This window comes from Falco naumanni, chromosome W, assembly GCF_017639655.2.
Source record: "Falco naumanni isolate bFalNau1 chromosome W, bFalNau1.pat, whole genome shotgun sequence".
NCBI lineage: Eukaryota > Metazoa > Chordata > Aves > Falconiformes > Falconidae > Falco > Falco naumanni.
The window spans coordinates 22,690,046-22,706,290 of NC_054079.1; the positions used below are offsets into that span (position 1 = coordinate 22,690,046).

At 41.7% G+C, this 16,245-nt stretch overlaps 1 pseudogene; it reads right to left on the reverse strand.

The window, feature by feature from the left end:
* LOC121080438 overlaps positions 1–16,245 on the reverse strand; it is a 34,868-nt pseudogene continuing 18,623 nt past the window's right edge.

Genomic DNA, 16,245 nt, shown 5'->3' on the forward strand with positions numbered 1-16,245 from the left:
TTCACAAAGCCTTAGAGTTTATTTTAATGCCTTCCATTTTTTCTTCCAAATCAAAGAACACAACCTTACTGTGTCTTGACACAGCATATGCATATTCACAATGGGAGAGAATCTCCACAGCAGAAGAAAAAATGGCACAGACACCACTCTTCCCCCATGATGTGAAAACCTGAACCTAATTTATTTTAGGCCCATGGCATCCTGCTTCCCCTCCGCGCTACAGTACTGTTACATTGTGAGCTTTACTGTATCAGCAGTAACACTAAGTTCCTGGAGAAGTAGATTTAAAACTTCTGGGAGAGCTCTTCCAGCACCTCCATTAGCTTCTCCTCATCCTCAGGTGGACTGTGGGTGCTTGCCAGGGGTAAGTGCGTAGGGACTGGTTGCCTGTCTGGAAGACCAAAACAAAACAACAACAAAAAATCCTTATGGTGACATTTAACTACCTCTTCTGGAGATTTTTCTGCTAGGCCTTATAGTGCCAAAACATACCTGATGGTCTGCAAGCCATGAAATGTACCTTCTAGGTATCTGTAAACAATTTTAGTTAAGTATATCTTCTAAACCAGAAATGAAACTAATTTCATTTGTCTCCTGGAACTAAAATGATTGTCCTTTAGACAAACACAACTTAGACTGGGGAGCAAGACCTCATTTGCAGCTAAGGACAGTATAGATGAAGGAAGGACTGGTTGCGGTGTTACACATGCTCTATCACTAGTCCAACTCCTGTAGACAAAGGCCAAGAAGTTGAGATTGCTGTTGCAGGCAGAGGATGCTTTGGCAGCAAGTTTTTCCTTGCCTCCTAGGTAAAGTTTCTGGTGCTACACAAATTCTCCAGCTGGGATTTTGTAGTCTGGATTATTTTCAATCTTAAAATACTTACTTTCATCCTTAAAAATAACAGCTAAATTCTAAATACTAAAGAACTTCAGCTAATTGCTCAATTGCCTTAAGTAACAGGTATCCAATAGAAAGACGTGTGACCAAATTTGCTCAGTTTGATGCTTTGCTTGGTTCTCCAAATCTCATACTCCTCAGTCTGTGTAAATATAGCTGTATCACCATCCATTCAAAGGGATTTTTCTCTGAAAAACCTGGTATCTAGAGCCCGGGAACATTATAACAGTGCTCTTAGGTGTCTATGAAACAATGGTCAGAGTACCCGTGCAGCACTGTTAGTCTATTAAATAAGCCCAACTTCTGCAGTAGCCAGCTGAGACTAAAAGAACAAGTGGTTGCAACATTGGGCAGCAGATTTCTCTGAAAACATATCAGGCTTCCCAGGGGAGCAAAGCTGTTTGCTCTCTTAAGAGTAAATGTTGTAACTGGCTGCACAAGCCATGAAACCTCTGCTCATGGAAAACTGAGGAGAGGGAAACACTCAGAGGAATGTTCCCTTCTCCATCACACAGAATATAAACTGCTTCCTACCTGCTTCCAGTAGCTCTTGCTAGTTTGGGAGCTATGTGTGGAAGCCAAGTTCAGAATCACAGAGAAGATGCTTCTAGTCTTTGGAAAGGAGAACTCTGTCAAACATTTTTTATTTATTTTGGCAGATGCAGAGAATTCTGGTTGTACGAGTCATGTTCTCACTTCCCTTTTTTTTTTCCTCAGGAAAAAAAAATTGCTGGCTTTGGTTTGCACTTAAAGGGAACAGAATAAAAGAATGGAGGAAATGGAGGGAAGGTTTGACTGATTCAGGAAATGGCCGTCAAGGACCAGAAGAGCAGACTGTGGTAAAGTGCTCCTGCTCACAAAGTCCTTTACTGAGCCTGAAGGCAGCCCATAGTAAGCTGTGGCTTCCAAAGAGCAGTAGGAGAGAGAAATAACTGACTTCATCACTCTTTGAGAAGCACAGGACATAGGCACAGGACTTCTCTTGCAGCCTCAAGAGCAGTCATGACAAGGCCAAAGCTCTCAAGAGTCAATAGCTATAGCTGAAGAGCCAAGGCACGTTCCCTGTTTACTGAAGCTGGGGGTAGACAAAGACCAAAAGCAAGAGCCTGGTGGAATTATGACCTAGAGAGAGAGCAACTGAGCAGGAGCATTAGGACCAGAAGAAGGTGATAGGAGTTTGAAAAAGGCAAAGCCTGGTTCTACAAAGAAGACTGACCAGCTGGGATGTGGGTTTTCTGCATGCACCACATGATGACATGAAAGAGGTCTGGTTAAATATCTGTCAAACAACACTGTGACTACCTGGGAGGGGACAGATGGGACAAAGTCAAACCAACTCTGGAACCAGGGTCTGAGCTTCCTGCATGCTCTGCCTAGAAATTCAGTGAATCAGGATTTGAGTGCCACATCCAACAAAAGTACTGGGCTTCTGTAAGCAATTAACCTGCGCTTTCTTTTCTCCTTCTGGACTGACCTGCATGACCATTAAGACATCTATGCCTACAGCTGCTTCTACTAAGATGTCTGTCATCTGCCTGGGAGAAAAGAAAGGCTCTGCCCTATTTTTTCCATTCCCTAAGCTTAGAGTGCCAGAAACGCCACTGTGCTCAAGTCCCTGCCCAGGACTGGAGAAAGGGGGAATTGGCAGTTTTAACTAGCATGAAACAGTAGGAAGAAGAGCAAAGCCAACCCCCAGTGCTCTGTGAGAAGGATGCTAGTTTCCCAGCATCATAAAAGATGCTGTTTGACTGCTGTGATTCACTTTACCTTGGCACAGACCTGTGTACAGCCATTTTCATTTAAAAAATCCCAACCCTCCCTAAAGAAATGCTTTAAGTCTCCATCAGCTACTTTAGAGGACAAACCCAGGAACATAACACAGCTGTTCTCTGGCTGCACAATGCTCACTTAAACCTTTAGTCTTGGACCGATTTGAAGAAATGCTTTATCCTTTGAACAATGGTTGCCTGGTTGACCTTTCATCACCTTCCAAGCCAGATGGGGATCCTACAGTTCAGGCAGCTTAGGGATCTCCACTGCTTCGCAATGTAAAACAATGCCAACTTACCTTGGAAGAATAAGCCACTCAGTAACTTTGTTGCTTCAGATACTGCCAACCATACAACAGTATCAGCTCCCTGGGCCTCTGTGCGCAGGGTATTTTTCATCTTCTGGTAGAAATCTGGCATTGATGATCTCACAGCTAGAAGAAATAACACCAGAATGGTGGTATGCCATGCAAGACACTTGATTTTTTATTTTTTTTTTAAAGCAGCTTAAAATTGAAATTGTGAACGTAGGAGAAAGAGAAGGCATCTCAGGAGTTTATGAAAGAAAAAAAGTATTTCCCCATAGCTAGGACTACAATGACTTGTGGTGGAATAGGGCTAAACTGCCAAATGATCCACCAGTTGTTTGGGTCAAATTACAGGGATAAAACTAGTAGGAGCTGAGAATAAGATCAGTGAGAGGTTTCTGAGCCTAGTCCATTCTAAACTGCAAAGATGTAAGACAAGGGAGAAACAGAAATACCAAAAACCCAAGTATTCTAACAGGATTTTTAGCTCTTATTTCCTCAACAGTTTTAGGAAACCAGTTGCAGCATTGTATTTAAAACCTGTATGGTGAACAGTACCTAAACCAACTACATAATTCATGTTTAAACTCTGGTTTCTTTTTATTTTGTCCAACAGGTGATGATTGAAAGCCCATCCCCTGAGCTGTTTATTTTTGGAGGTTGGAGAGTCCTTGAACTTTAAGGTGGAATACCTTTATGGTTCATTAGGTTTGAAATTCACAGAGGATCTGATCTGCAAAAATAAATATATTTCAAAGAAAAATAAATACTAGGATATTTAGTTGGAAAGGGCAGTCTTCAAGTATAAAGTAGCCAGGGAAAACGTTTCTGCTGTCAGAAGCAAATCTGGGGAACTGCATCCCTAGAAAAGACCTAGAGATCAGATTGCTGGTCTGCATCCAAAGTTTGGGTGTTAGGGGCTGGTAACATATTGCAGAATGCACCCCGCATACTGGATAACTGATGCCAGCCTTCCTGCTGAGACACAGTCACTGAAGAACAGCTGCAGCTCAGACAAAGGACTGTCTGGCCAAACACTGCTTCTTGATGGCAGTAAATGTTCAGAGGAAAAGGAGAGGAACAGGGCTTGCACAGTGGTGCATACTCCATTTTCCTGTATGCCCTTGCAAATTCCCAATGTCTGCACGTTGGTACTTACAAAAGCAGAAGTTCTGTGTGTTTAACAGTCCCACTACAAATGTAACTTAGAGGTTAGCTTAAAGCACTATGGCTCTGCTGTGCATTTGTGCGGGGCTGGAACCATTCGTTATCCATTATTATTCTCTGGATATAGACAGATAGCAGACACTACAGAACAGAGCTACCAAGGGGGTACAAAACTACTTCAGACACCAGTGTGGAGCCAAGACATCACTGCACCTGTTGGAGAAATCTACCAGAAAATTTCTTTTCTCTTTGCTTTTAGACTAATCCAGAAACGAAAAAAAAATATAGTGTCAAGCAGATGTTACCTGGAGTGTCTGCCCAGCCAGGATGCATAACAGAGAAATGGATGTTTCTGCAAGCTTTTGCCCATTGTTCTGTCAAGACAACTTGCTATCTCTAGAACAGAGCAAAAAGAGCCAGACTAGTATCAAGTTCAATAGCCTGCCCACCAAGTTAGTTCCCAAGGAGATAAGCTACACCCAATGTGCTGTAAATACCAGGATGTTTATATATAGCAGAAAATATACCCTTGCTCATCCTGATTGAATTTATTGGATAATTTTTTCAGAGACCACCATGGTCATTGCAATCCATATCCTGGCCACAAGCTTACTTTTAAAGTGGTTACACTGCTTTTACTGACCACATCTACTTGCTGCAGAGTGTCGGTAAGAACTAAGAAGCAGAAAGGGTTTGTCAGCACAAGACAGTTTTCCCCCTTGAGACTTATATCAAATCAAATTCAAGTCTAGCCATGTTCTCTGTGCAAGATGGTATGCACTCACAGGTGCATGCCATCATACTCCTGAATATTATTGCTGGTGCATCTCTGCACGAATTGGATGCAATGGGAAAGCAACAGTGAATGTCAGGCTTTTTGCAAAGCAGATGGTATAAGCTGCCTAGCAAACAAGTGCTGGGCTTTGTTTTCAAAACCATGGACCGTACCTTGTTTTGTGCATACACCATAGTTCCATCAAATGTCCCGTTTTCTGACTGCAAGTCAGATAAGTTTAATTTTTGAACTAGCATGCCCCCAGAAGAGACAGTTATCTGTAATCAAATGAATGAAAAGCAAATGAATGAAAAGCAAAACCAGGAACTCCCCACAATTTTGCTCATGCATGTAATGTTATCTTCAGGCCATATTTGGAAGTCCCTAGGGAGCAGGATTCTTCTGCACACTCTTAGCACTATGCTTGCGCTCGTGTGTGGAACATACCTGGAAATGAGGTGGAAGAAAAAATATTTTTTAGAAAGTGATTTTCATTCAAAGTGGTGTTGACTCCTCCAGGGAACTTCGTGCTCCTTCCTTTTGAAAAGTAATCAGGAGAAAGAAAATAGCAGGATAGCACTATTTGTAGTTTATATGTTTATCATTTATCAAATTGTTAAAATTATTATATATTTTTATTAACAAATTATATAATTAGGAAACAAAAGATTGTACAAAACTTCGAAAATTTCATTTAAAAAAGAAGTATCCACTGTCCTACTTTATGCCAAGACCTGTGAGGTTCTTTTAAGCCTATACTCCTATTATAGAAATTTTGCACTACGCTGCAGGAGATGCCTTGCCCCAGGGAAAGTAAAAGGGGAAGTTTCCAAAGGAAGTGTTTTGTACTCTGATTTGCAATGAGGGGTGGAGGGTTGTGGGCAGGAGTTTTACCTTGGAGAAGGAGGGTGTTAGCAAAATCACAGAGGTTTCTCAAGATGCTTACAGCATTATAACTAATCCTGTATTGCTAGCACAGTCAAAGAAATGCTGTCACAAACCAGAAAGTAAGAACAGTAAAACACCACTTTTCAACAGCATAGCAGACTCACCACTCTGGCATCAGCTTCTTTTTCCAGGAGGGGCAGCAGGGCAGTTGTCAGAATGTATGTTCCTAAAAGACAGAGAAGCACCAACATCAACTTTTCTTTTTAAAAAAGCTTTCTTCTCTCGCCACCCTTCCCATCACAACCCAAAACCCAAAGTCTATTTCTGAAAATAGATCTGAATTTAATGAAGATACCTTTCTTTCCCCCGCCCCGCTGTTTTACCTGCAATATGCCAACTCAACCTGTAGTGGCCCCCGTTGCTGCATACTTACCAAAAGGCACATCAGTTATTTTATAGACTTTTATGTTTATTGTACCCATAAAGCAAACTGCTCGCTACATTCAGCCGTGACTCTGAAGACAAAATAGCTCAGATAAGAATTTCCTTGGTGGGGGGGTGGGGGGTGATGCCAATGAAGAAACAGGGAATGCATTTCCCCTCCACGTGTGGTAAATATACATGTATCTATGCTGGGTCACAAACAAGAGAAGAAAACTGCGCTTCACGCTTGTGTTTCTTAGAGCCTTGCATATGCACTTGAGGCTTGCCCATTTTTGCCTTCACACTGTGAAATCACTTAGAGTATGCTGACACTTTTGATTTGTGTTGCACACAAAAACTGTCTCTTAAATCCCCAGCATGACTATTACAGAAGATAAGGAATCCTTAGGGGGAAAAATATTAATGTTGCATGCCCAAGGCTGAGCTAAGATTATTTGCAGAAACTTAACTGTGTCCTTCCTCACTTTGATCGTGTTCATTTAGCGTAGATTCGCACACACCACAAATATATTCCATTACAGCTGTTACCATGACCAGCAAAGTTTGTTATTCAAAACATTGTTCAACGCTAATATATTTGATTCAGACACACCTCATGATGTTTCACCCGCCCAAGTGCAACAACAGCGATTTTGGTTTGGTTTTGTCTCTTCAGAAATACGTTTAATTTTTTTTTCCCTTTAAACCATATTTTAAAAATTGCTTCATTCAAAGTGAATCTAGCCCCATTTAGTCTAGTGTTTCTGCATCAAGTGTAATACTTCTCTCTTATCTCTTCACAAATGGCTCTAGTTCAGCAGTTCTATGTCAGTGATAAACTTTTTCCATGAGCTACTGAGGCCATGTTTTTCACTAGACATGAGGACTTCAGCATGTGTCTTTATAACCTCACTTCCACAGAGGCAACGAGATCACCCAGTTAAAATACAGCATGTTTATAAACATGCTACCAAAATGAAACGTGTTACATGCTTGGTGAACAAACCATTCAGTTCCCCCATCAGCCACAGCAGTCTTCATTTTCTCTATATAATCAGAGGAACATCCATATGCACACAATATATGTAAAACCCTGGCAAATCAAACAAAGCAAATGCACAGCAGATGAATAAACACAGCCTGTCTTCAGTAGAAAATGCAAGCAAAGGCAGTTGCCAGTGAATAATAATCTCCCCTGGTAGAGGCGGGGAGACTGAACGATGACATCATTAGGACAAGAACTACTGCTGATTGTCATGGGAGACTGCTGCGATGCAATAAAAAAATAAAAAATATCACTTCAGTACAAGCTGAGAGCCTGGATTAAATTTTGATTTGTCATTGACCCTTCAAATGCAAAGTAACATCATGTTTTGGTTAAATAAGCTGCATCTCTTAAAGGCAGAGCTGCGATGCACCAGCTATGGCGATGCTTCATTTTACTGTCCTGCAGATTAATTTACGCTTTTAAAGGGCTTCATGTTGGTTTGTTAGTTCTAAAGGGATGCAAAGATGAATGCATTAACATTGCCTCACTAACAACTGACTTTTGTTTTGTTTTCCAGCTGGATGAGAGAAATGCTCAGTGCCAAAAATCCTGCTTATAGCAACTACAGCTTGTCAGAAGTTTATGTGCTTATTTAAAACCACAGACTAACTGCAAAGCCAGCATCTCCCCTCTTTCTCAAGTTCATTAAGAATTCAGTAAATCCCCCAGAGCCAGAGCACTCCATCTTTTTGCCCCACAAAACCACTTGCAAATTTGCTTTGAGACAGAGCACAAAAAGACCAGTTTTGATCTCAGCTTCCTATGCTAAGCACTAGTATCTCAAAACACATCAGGCATTAAAACTGAAGCATTTAATTTCTCCAGCTACTAAATACTTCACCAACTATTGTCCCCATTTGAAGTGTTCAAACACAAACTCCTTAGTACTTTAACAAATATACTTAGATATTATATGTCCTTGTTTGCATGAGCTGGTCTGTCAGGCAGAACAGCCTGGACAAGAAATTTAGTCTAATAATAGTAGAATAAGTATACCTTATTAATAAGGTATATTTCTGGTTGAAATACATCATCATCAATTGAAAACTCCACATTTTTATTCATGCAAAAGCTGGCACACAGTTTGCTAGTTACATTTAAACAAACAGGAAGAATGCTAAGTGCAGCAGTGTAGAGGCCTGGCACAGCCACGTACCTCATGGCATGTATTTTGCCAAGCACAGCTGTATTGCAGCACGCACTTATATAGAAATTAATTTCTAAGTAAAAGAAGAAGCTGCAGATTAATGTGTTGCCTGCCACAGTCCTTATAAAAACATGAATTGCATTACCAGTAAAAAAAAGCAAAAAAGGAAAATTTTAGTATTTTTAGTTAAAAAAAAAAAAAAGCAAGGAAAACCAAGGCTGATATGGTAGAAGAAACTATATTTCCCTCTTCCCTGACTCAAGGAAACCAAGACAACATCCAAATTGTATATCCTTTTCCTAATAACTGATAATTAATATCAGTGTACTGGACATCTGCCTTTCCAAAATCAAGACTTCAGCATTCTAGTATGCTTCCTTGACACAAAAATAATTTTTGCCTGTTAAAGGAGAGACTTCCTCCCACAGAGCTTAGTTAAAAATGGTAAAGCATATAAAATGTGATTAATTCTTATTTATCACTGTGTTTAAACCATACAGGGTTTTTTGAGTTTTGCTTTGGTTTTGGTTTTCTAAATTGTTTAAAAAGACCAAAAGTGAACACAAAGGTGCATGGAGGAAAAGTTGATGATCAACAGTGATGTGCCTTGCAATGAAAGCATTAAGCATTGAGTATCTTGATGATCATGCCCCTCCTCTGAAAGGACCTTCAGGATTCTACCAGAAACAAAGACCTTTTTTCCCCACAAAACAAGAACTGCCACTACTCCAGGGGGATTCTGCAAAAAGTGTGTCCTTGCCTCAAGCAGATACTCTGTAAACAGAGATGCTCAGCCTTGAGGCCACCACGTTTCCTAGTGCCTGTTCCTCAGCAGCTGTATCCACGACGGAGGAGGAACTGAGAGCCCTCTAGGGACACACAGCAACTGGGAGCAGGATGTTTCTGTCTGAACAGTTCTCCTGGACTATGGCCCATTTCTTGCACAGGTCTGAGTGCCTGTGGAAAACAGCAGGCTACTTTGAATTACTTGCAGGAGCAGGCTGGAAACTAGGACCATGCGTGGCAATCAGTTAGCTGAGGGGAATGTGCTCGAGCTTGTCTAGACAACAATTAACATGATGAGGCGTGTTTGCAGAGCACAGGGGAGTGGGAGACGGATGGCGCCAAGGAAAGGTAACACCTTGCTGTTAATTGCTGGTAGTTAACCACCAATCAGGGATTGCCTAGTATGCAATGCTTAGCTTCAAGAACCAATCTGTTTAAAACGTGCAGCTTCTGAAAGTGTATATAAACTCGTGCTTCTGTACTCACATGACGGAAACTCAAGCCGCAGCCATTCTCTCACACGCACCTCAGATCAGATGAGCTACGAGCCTGCAGGGAGCTATGAGTACACCTAGAAGGCAGTGCTGGACATACAGCTGTACTACCTGCGTCTATGACTGTGACAGGGGCCAGACTCTTATATATCACTTTTTTCTGCCATCAGAATGTATATTCTCTACACGGCCTGAAATTTTGACTCCCACTGGTGAAATGGTGGGAGGAAAAAAAATAAATTTGCAGTGAAACAGTTTACAACACTTCCCCTTGAAAAGGAGTATTTGCTGTGCCACAAAGGAGACCAGCAAGATGAATTTGGGAGCTTGCTCAGAAGGCTTGGTCACTACCCCCCAGTGAAACCACTTTAAAGCCCTCCTCACTAGCTTAGCACACCTGTTGGCAAAGATACTCTTGCTCCACTTTGTCATTCCTGCTCAGCAATGCTCATTTCTCAGAGAAGGTCAAAGAGGTCATAAAGGCCAAAACCAAAGTGACACCAGCTGCACCTTCAGGGTGTCTGTGCTCCTGCACAAGCCCTTTGCTTTCACTGGAAGGATTTAGGAGAGCATTACTTGGGCCCCCATGCCCTTTATCCTCTATAAGGCACTCTTGATTAACTCAGGGTCACCCCTCACAATGTCATGGGTGCCCATGTGGTTGGGCAACAAGATACTGGCCAGAGGTCCAAATGAGCCTCATGACGTGCGGAATTAGACTCTATAACTCGAAAGTTATAAAGATGGTATGTTTATTGCGCGCAGATGCACGGGGGATCGCTCCTCCACAAGCGTGCATGCCCGAAGTGACAAACCATCCCACATTTATACAATGAAACAAATGAATATTCAATTAGCGCCTATACATATTCGTTACCTAAACCCCGCTTCCTATGTTCTCTCATCTTCTCTCATTCTCTTTTAAATAGCCCCTTTGTTAGAGAAAGAAGGGCAGGCGTCTCCCGTCTCCCCTTTGTTAGAGGAAGAGGGAAGAGGGGCAGGCGTCTCCTCAAAACTGTAGTTGTCTCCTCAAGGCTGTGTGCCTATGTGACCAGACACCGCACCCATGACTAGTCACCATACCCACATTCCTTGAGCAGACATATACAATCACAATCGATGTCCATTGTCCCCATTTCACACTATTTCTCCATATCAATCCCCCCTTTTCTATCAAACTAAGTAAATTCTTTTACTTAAGCAGTCTTCCCGAATGATATAAAGCATCATACATAAGTGTTACCCTTTTAAACATTCTCCAAACCCACAAATATAACATAATGGTTAGTATTAAGGAAATTCCTAAACTCATCAATAAGATCACAATGGGGTGTACCATAGTGTTAAGAATTCCTGTTGCAGAAGGTGACCAGCCAAAGAGAGTATCCCACCAATTATGGTTTCCATCCTGTTCTACCTTTTTTTAAAACTTTCTTGTTCCCCTCTACATCATGATGGATCATAAGAAGAGTTTCATGTCCCTTTTCTTTGGTTTCTTCCAGTATACGTTGTAAATCTGCATGTTTTAATAGTTCTTTTATACTACTTATATTTAGTCCTATGGGGGTAGGAATTATCATCTGTGATAGGGTAAAGTTGGATTTTAAGAATTGATGAGACACTACTGGGGCTATGTGACTAAAATCGCATCCTGTGACAGTAGTGAAATTACAAATACAATAATTTGAATATTGTGCAGTCTCCTTTACCTCCCCATCTACGGTTATTGTGTTACACTTAGTTCTCAAACACGCACATCCCTTCCCTGCATATATAATTACTGTTTTCAAGTTTGCATTTGGTCGGGCCTCGAAATGACATATTTTCTGATCTGTATCTAAACAAGTATCCTGAGCCATTATAGTATTGCTTTCACAGAGGAAGCCCTGCTGTTCTCGCATAATACAAGATTCTAAATCTACTCTTTGCCACTTGTCGCCTATCTTTCTGGCCCATGTTCTATGTTCAAAAGGATATTTTCCTAGGCATATTATAAAGATGGGCTCGGTTAAGGTAAAATTGTGCCAACATTCCCGTGAATTAAAGCACATGGTTGTATTTAGAAGGGTAAATTCCTTATCTACCTTTCTGACATTAATCAGGGTGTCTCCTGAAATCTTGGTGTTATCTTTTTCATTATACGTTTGACACCCTACTTTTATCCTATCTCCTAATTTTCCCCATAATCGGTCGACTTTGTGTACATCCTCCCGATCCCATTGATTCCTTTGGTACACCTCATTTTCAGAAAAAAAAAACACCATAGCTAGTTTCGTCTTTGAGTCCACCTTTCCCATTATTCCAGTGTGTTTTTTCTGGGCATGATTCCAAGGCCAGTTATCAGGCTCTTGGTTGTAGGCAAGAGAGAGGGTACAAAAAAACACAAATGGTTTAAACCCACTATTGATCATTTTAAGAATCTAAACGTTCCTCATATATACATATAAAATCTGTTTTGATCAAAAATATCTTTGTTTGAGTTGGGGCTTACCGATAACAAATTGGGCAAGACTGGCCACTGGCTCAGTCCCAGACTCTATTGTTCTATATTGTTTGTTGTGGTGCCCTTCCCATATGGTGGATCCACAACCGCTCAGGTTCACTTACTTGCCACCCACATTGTTCCCATTTGTCCGAGTAAATTTAAGTTTCAGTTCTTTTTTATCTGGGGTTACTTTCCATGAAGTTGCAGGGGCTTTCTTGATCCGGGTATGGTGAATCCAAGAATTCTGTCCCTCAACCTTGATTGCAGTGTAGGTGGTGAGTAGGACTTGAAAAGGTCCGGTCCACTGTGAAAACACTTAACATATACATAGTCCCCTGGTCGTATATCGTAAACAGGTCCATCCAGACCCCTACTGCGTGTTCCCATCACATGCTTCTCAATTCTTATTAATTTTTTGTTTAGTGCCACCATATAGGAAGTCATTGTTTCTTCACCAATCTGTGAAGACGTCCCCTTTTGTACCCCATAGGGTCGTCCATATAAAATTTCAAATGGGCTAAGCCCCTCTTTTGCTCTTGGTCTAGTTCGAATTCGTGTAAGAGCTAATGGCAAAGATTGGGGCCAAGTTAGATTTGTTTCTTGACCTAACTTGACAATCTGTTGTTTGATTAGATGATTCATCTTTTCCACCTGGCCACTTGATTGTGGTCGGTATGGGGTATGTAATTGCCAATCTATTCCTAGATGGTGGCTGATCTGTTGCACTATTCTGGACACAAAATGTGGTCCTCTATTCGAGGACATTACCGCTGGGACTCCAAACCCAGGTATTATCTCTTGGAGCAGTATTTTGGTCACTTCCCGGGCTTTAGCAGTTCTGCACAGGAAGGCTTCTGGCCAACCTGAAAAGGTATCTGTTAGTACCAATAAATATCGATACCCCCCTTTTTTAGGAAGTTCCGAGAAATCAATCTGCCAATGTTGCCCTGGAACATTTCCTTTCCCAATTTTTCCCAACTTTGGCCCCTTGGTAATCTTAGGATTAGTCTGGAGACAAAGATCACATTGTTGGGTTACTTGTCTAATAGTAGTATACAAATTTCGTGCTATTATGTTTTTAGTGAGATCCTTATATAGAGCTTCTGCCCCCCAGTGCCTTTTTCTATGTTCTTCCCGAACTACTGACCATACCATGTAGGAAGGAATCACTATTCTCCCATGTGAGATTACAGCCCACCCTTCCTCATTATATGATCCCTCTAGGTCAGAAATCAGTTTGCGATCTTCTTTAGTATAGTCTGGTTTACCTTCTAGAGATATTTGTCCATCGGGTATTAGCGCACCCTCTACCTTGATTGCTTTTCTGGCTGCCTGTTTTGCTTCCCTGTCCGCCAGTTCATTTCCTCTTTCTAATTCTGTGCTCACTTTCTGGTGTGCCTTGATGTGCATAATTGCCACCCTTTCAGGAAGCTGGACCGCATTTAGGAGTTTCAAAATTTCTTCCGCATGTTTGATGATTTTTCCTTGGGAGTTTAACAGTCCCCTTTCTTTCCATATTGCTCCATGAGCATGTACCACTCCAAAGGCATATTTAGAATCAGTCCAAATCTTTATAGGTTTTCCCTGAGCTCTCTCCAGAGCTCGAGTAAGGGTTATGATTTCAGCCTTCTGTGCCGAAGTGTCAGCTGGTAGCGGTCCCGATTCTATCACTTCTTCAGAGGTTGTAACAGCATATCCGGAATGTCGCTTTCCATTCAGCATATAGCTGCTCCCATCCTTGAGATCTGTCCTACTAGAATAAGTGGCTTCGATTGTTTCTAGACAGTCATGATCGACTGATTCGCCAACATTCCCATTAAGAAATGAGGCCGGATTGACGATGTTTGTAGTCACGATCTCAACATCATCTTGTTCCACCATTATGGCCTGGTATTTTAGGAATCTCTGTGGGGAGAGCCAATGCCCCCCTTTTGTTTCAAGGACTGCAGACACTGTGTGGGATACTAAGACAGTCATTTTCTGGCCCAAGGTAAACTTCCGGGCCTCCTGGATGTTTAGGATGACAGCTGCTACTGCTCTCAGGCAACCAGGCCACCCTTTTGCAGTGGCATCCAGCTGTTTAGAGAAGTATGCCACTGCCCGTCTGTATGGTCCCAAATCTTGTGCCAGTATTCCTAATGCCATTCCCTGTTTCTCATGGGAAAATAGGAAAAATGGCTTACTCACATCAGGAAGTTCTAGTGCTGGTGCCGACATCAAGGCTTTCTTCAGTTCATGGAAAGCTCTGTCTGATTCAGCATCCCACTGAAGATCCTTCTGATTAGCTGCTATCAGGGAATATAATGGTTTAACAAGCAAGCCATAATTACATATCCAAAGCCTGCACCATCCTGTCATTCCCAGAAATGTCTGCAGTTCCTTTACAGTTCGTGGTCGGGGGGCTTGGCATATGGCTTCTTTTCGGGCCTTCCCTAGGACCCGTTGTCCGGCACTGATCTCGTACCCTAGGTATGTGACTTGTTGTAACACCACCTGTGCCTTCTTCTTAGAAACCCGATATCCTTGTAGTCCCAGAAAGTTCAGCAGGCTCACAGTCCAAATAATACAAGATTCTTCAGTTCTGGTTGCAATAAGAAGATCGTCTACATATTGTAACACTTTCCCTTCTCCTGGTGGTGGTTCCCATAACTCCAAATCCTTTGCTAATTGGTTTCCAAAAATTGTGGGGCTATTTTTAAACCCCTGTGGCAACACCGTCCATGTGAGCTGGGTCTTTCGACCGCTTCTGGGATTTTCCCATTCAAAAGCAAAAATTCTTTGGCTGGCTTCATGGAGAGGGAGGCAAAAGAAGGCATCTTTTAAGTCTAAAACTGTGAACCAAGCTAGGTCAGGTGTCAGGGTGGTTAGTAAGGTATAGGGGTTAGCTACTACAGGATACAGATCCTCTGTTATTTTGTTAATGGCCCTTAAATCTTGAACTATCCTATAAGACCCATCAGGTTTTTTAACTGGGAGGATAGGTGTGTTAAATTCTGACTCACATTCTTTTAGTAGTTTTAATTCTATGAATCGCTCTATATTTGGAAGAATTCCTTCCCTATCTTCCCTTTTCAGTGGGTATTGTTTAATTCTTATCGCACTCTGTCCTTCCTTTAATTTTACTATAACAGGTGATGCATTCTTGGCACGTCCCGGTATGTCAATTGCCCATACTCTGGGATATACCTGATCAATAATTCTGGTATCAATTTCCCTTTTTATAGGAGTACTGGCCAAAGATAGGCTCATAACCTGTATGTATTGATGATCATTTACCTCCAGAGTAACTTCCCCCTTTTTAAACGTCTAGATGTTCTAATAAATCTCATCCCAACAAAGATTTTGGTGAATTTGGCATTCTTATTTGTTTTCTTAGTTTGTTACTTTAAAGGTTTCAGGATGTTTTCCTGGTGGCCAGCAGCTCCCACAACTGTAACAATTATTATTTTTTTTTTTACTGAAGTTCAACAAATAAGTTGGTTTTGTATTCACTAAAATTCCACCTCATACCCATTCCCTGCCCTAAAGGGGCCGTTACCGGTCCTGTTGTACTGCAAATGCTGCAGCAATTGGGGTGACATTGTCAGGTCCTTCTGCTCAATTGTCAGGAATAGCAACCCCCTCCTCCCCACCATCAGGAGGATTCGGGCAGGAGATGCTGTTCCTGCTCTGCAGGTTACACAGGCCTGCCCCTGCAGCAGCATTTCTGTTTTAACTCTTTCTTACCCTGAATGCAAATCTGCTACTTGTTGCTTTAAGTCTGTGTTATTACATATCAGCCTTCGCAGGCAAACAGCAAACACCCTGCCGTGCATCCAGCATGACTCAGTCGTACCTTCGAGGGGGTACGGGGGTTTGTACAAACTCACCCCAATACTTTAACACTTTCACAAGGTCTTTGATTCTCCACCCCCCTCAGGTTTTACATACATTAGTACAAGTTTTTATCTTACAATGTGTTTCATTCTGGTTGCTCCACAGAAGGAACCGCAACCTGAGCTTTTAAACACAAAAATTTCAACAAGAACATCCCTCCAGTCCAGGTCCCAAGGTTT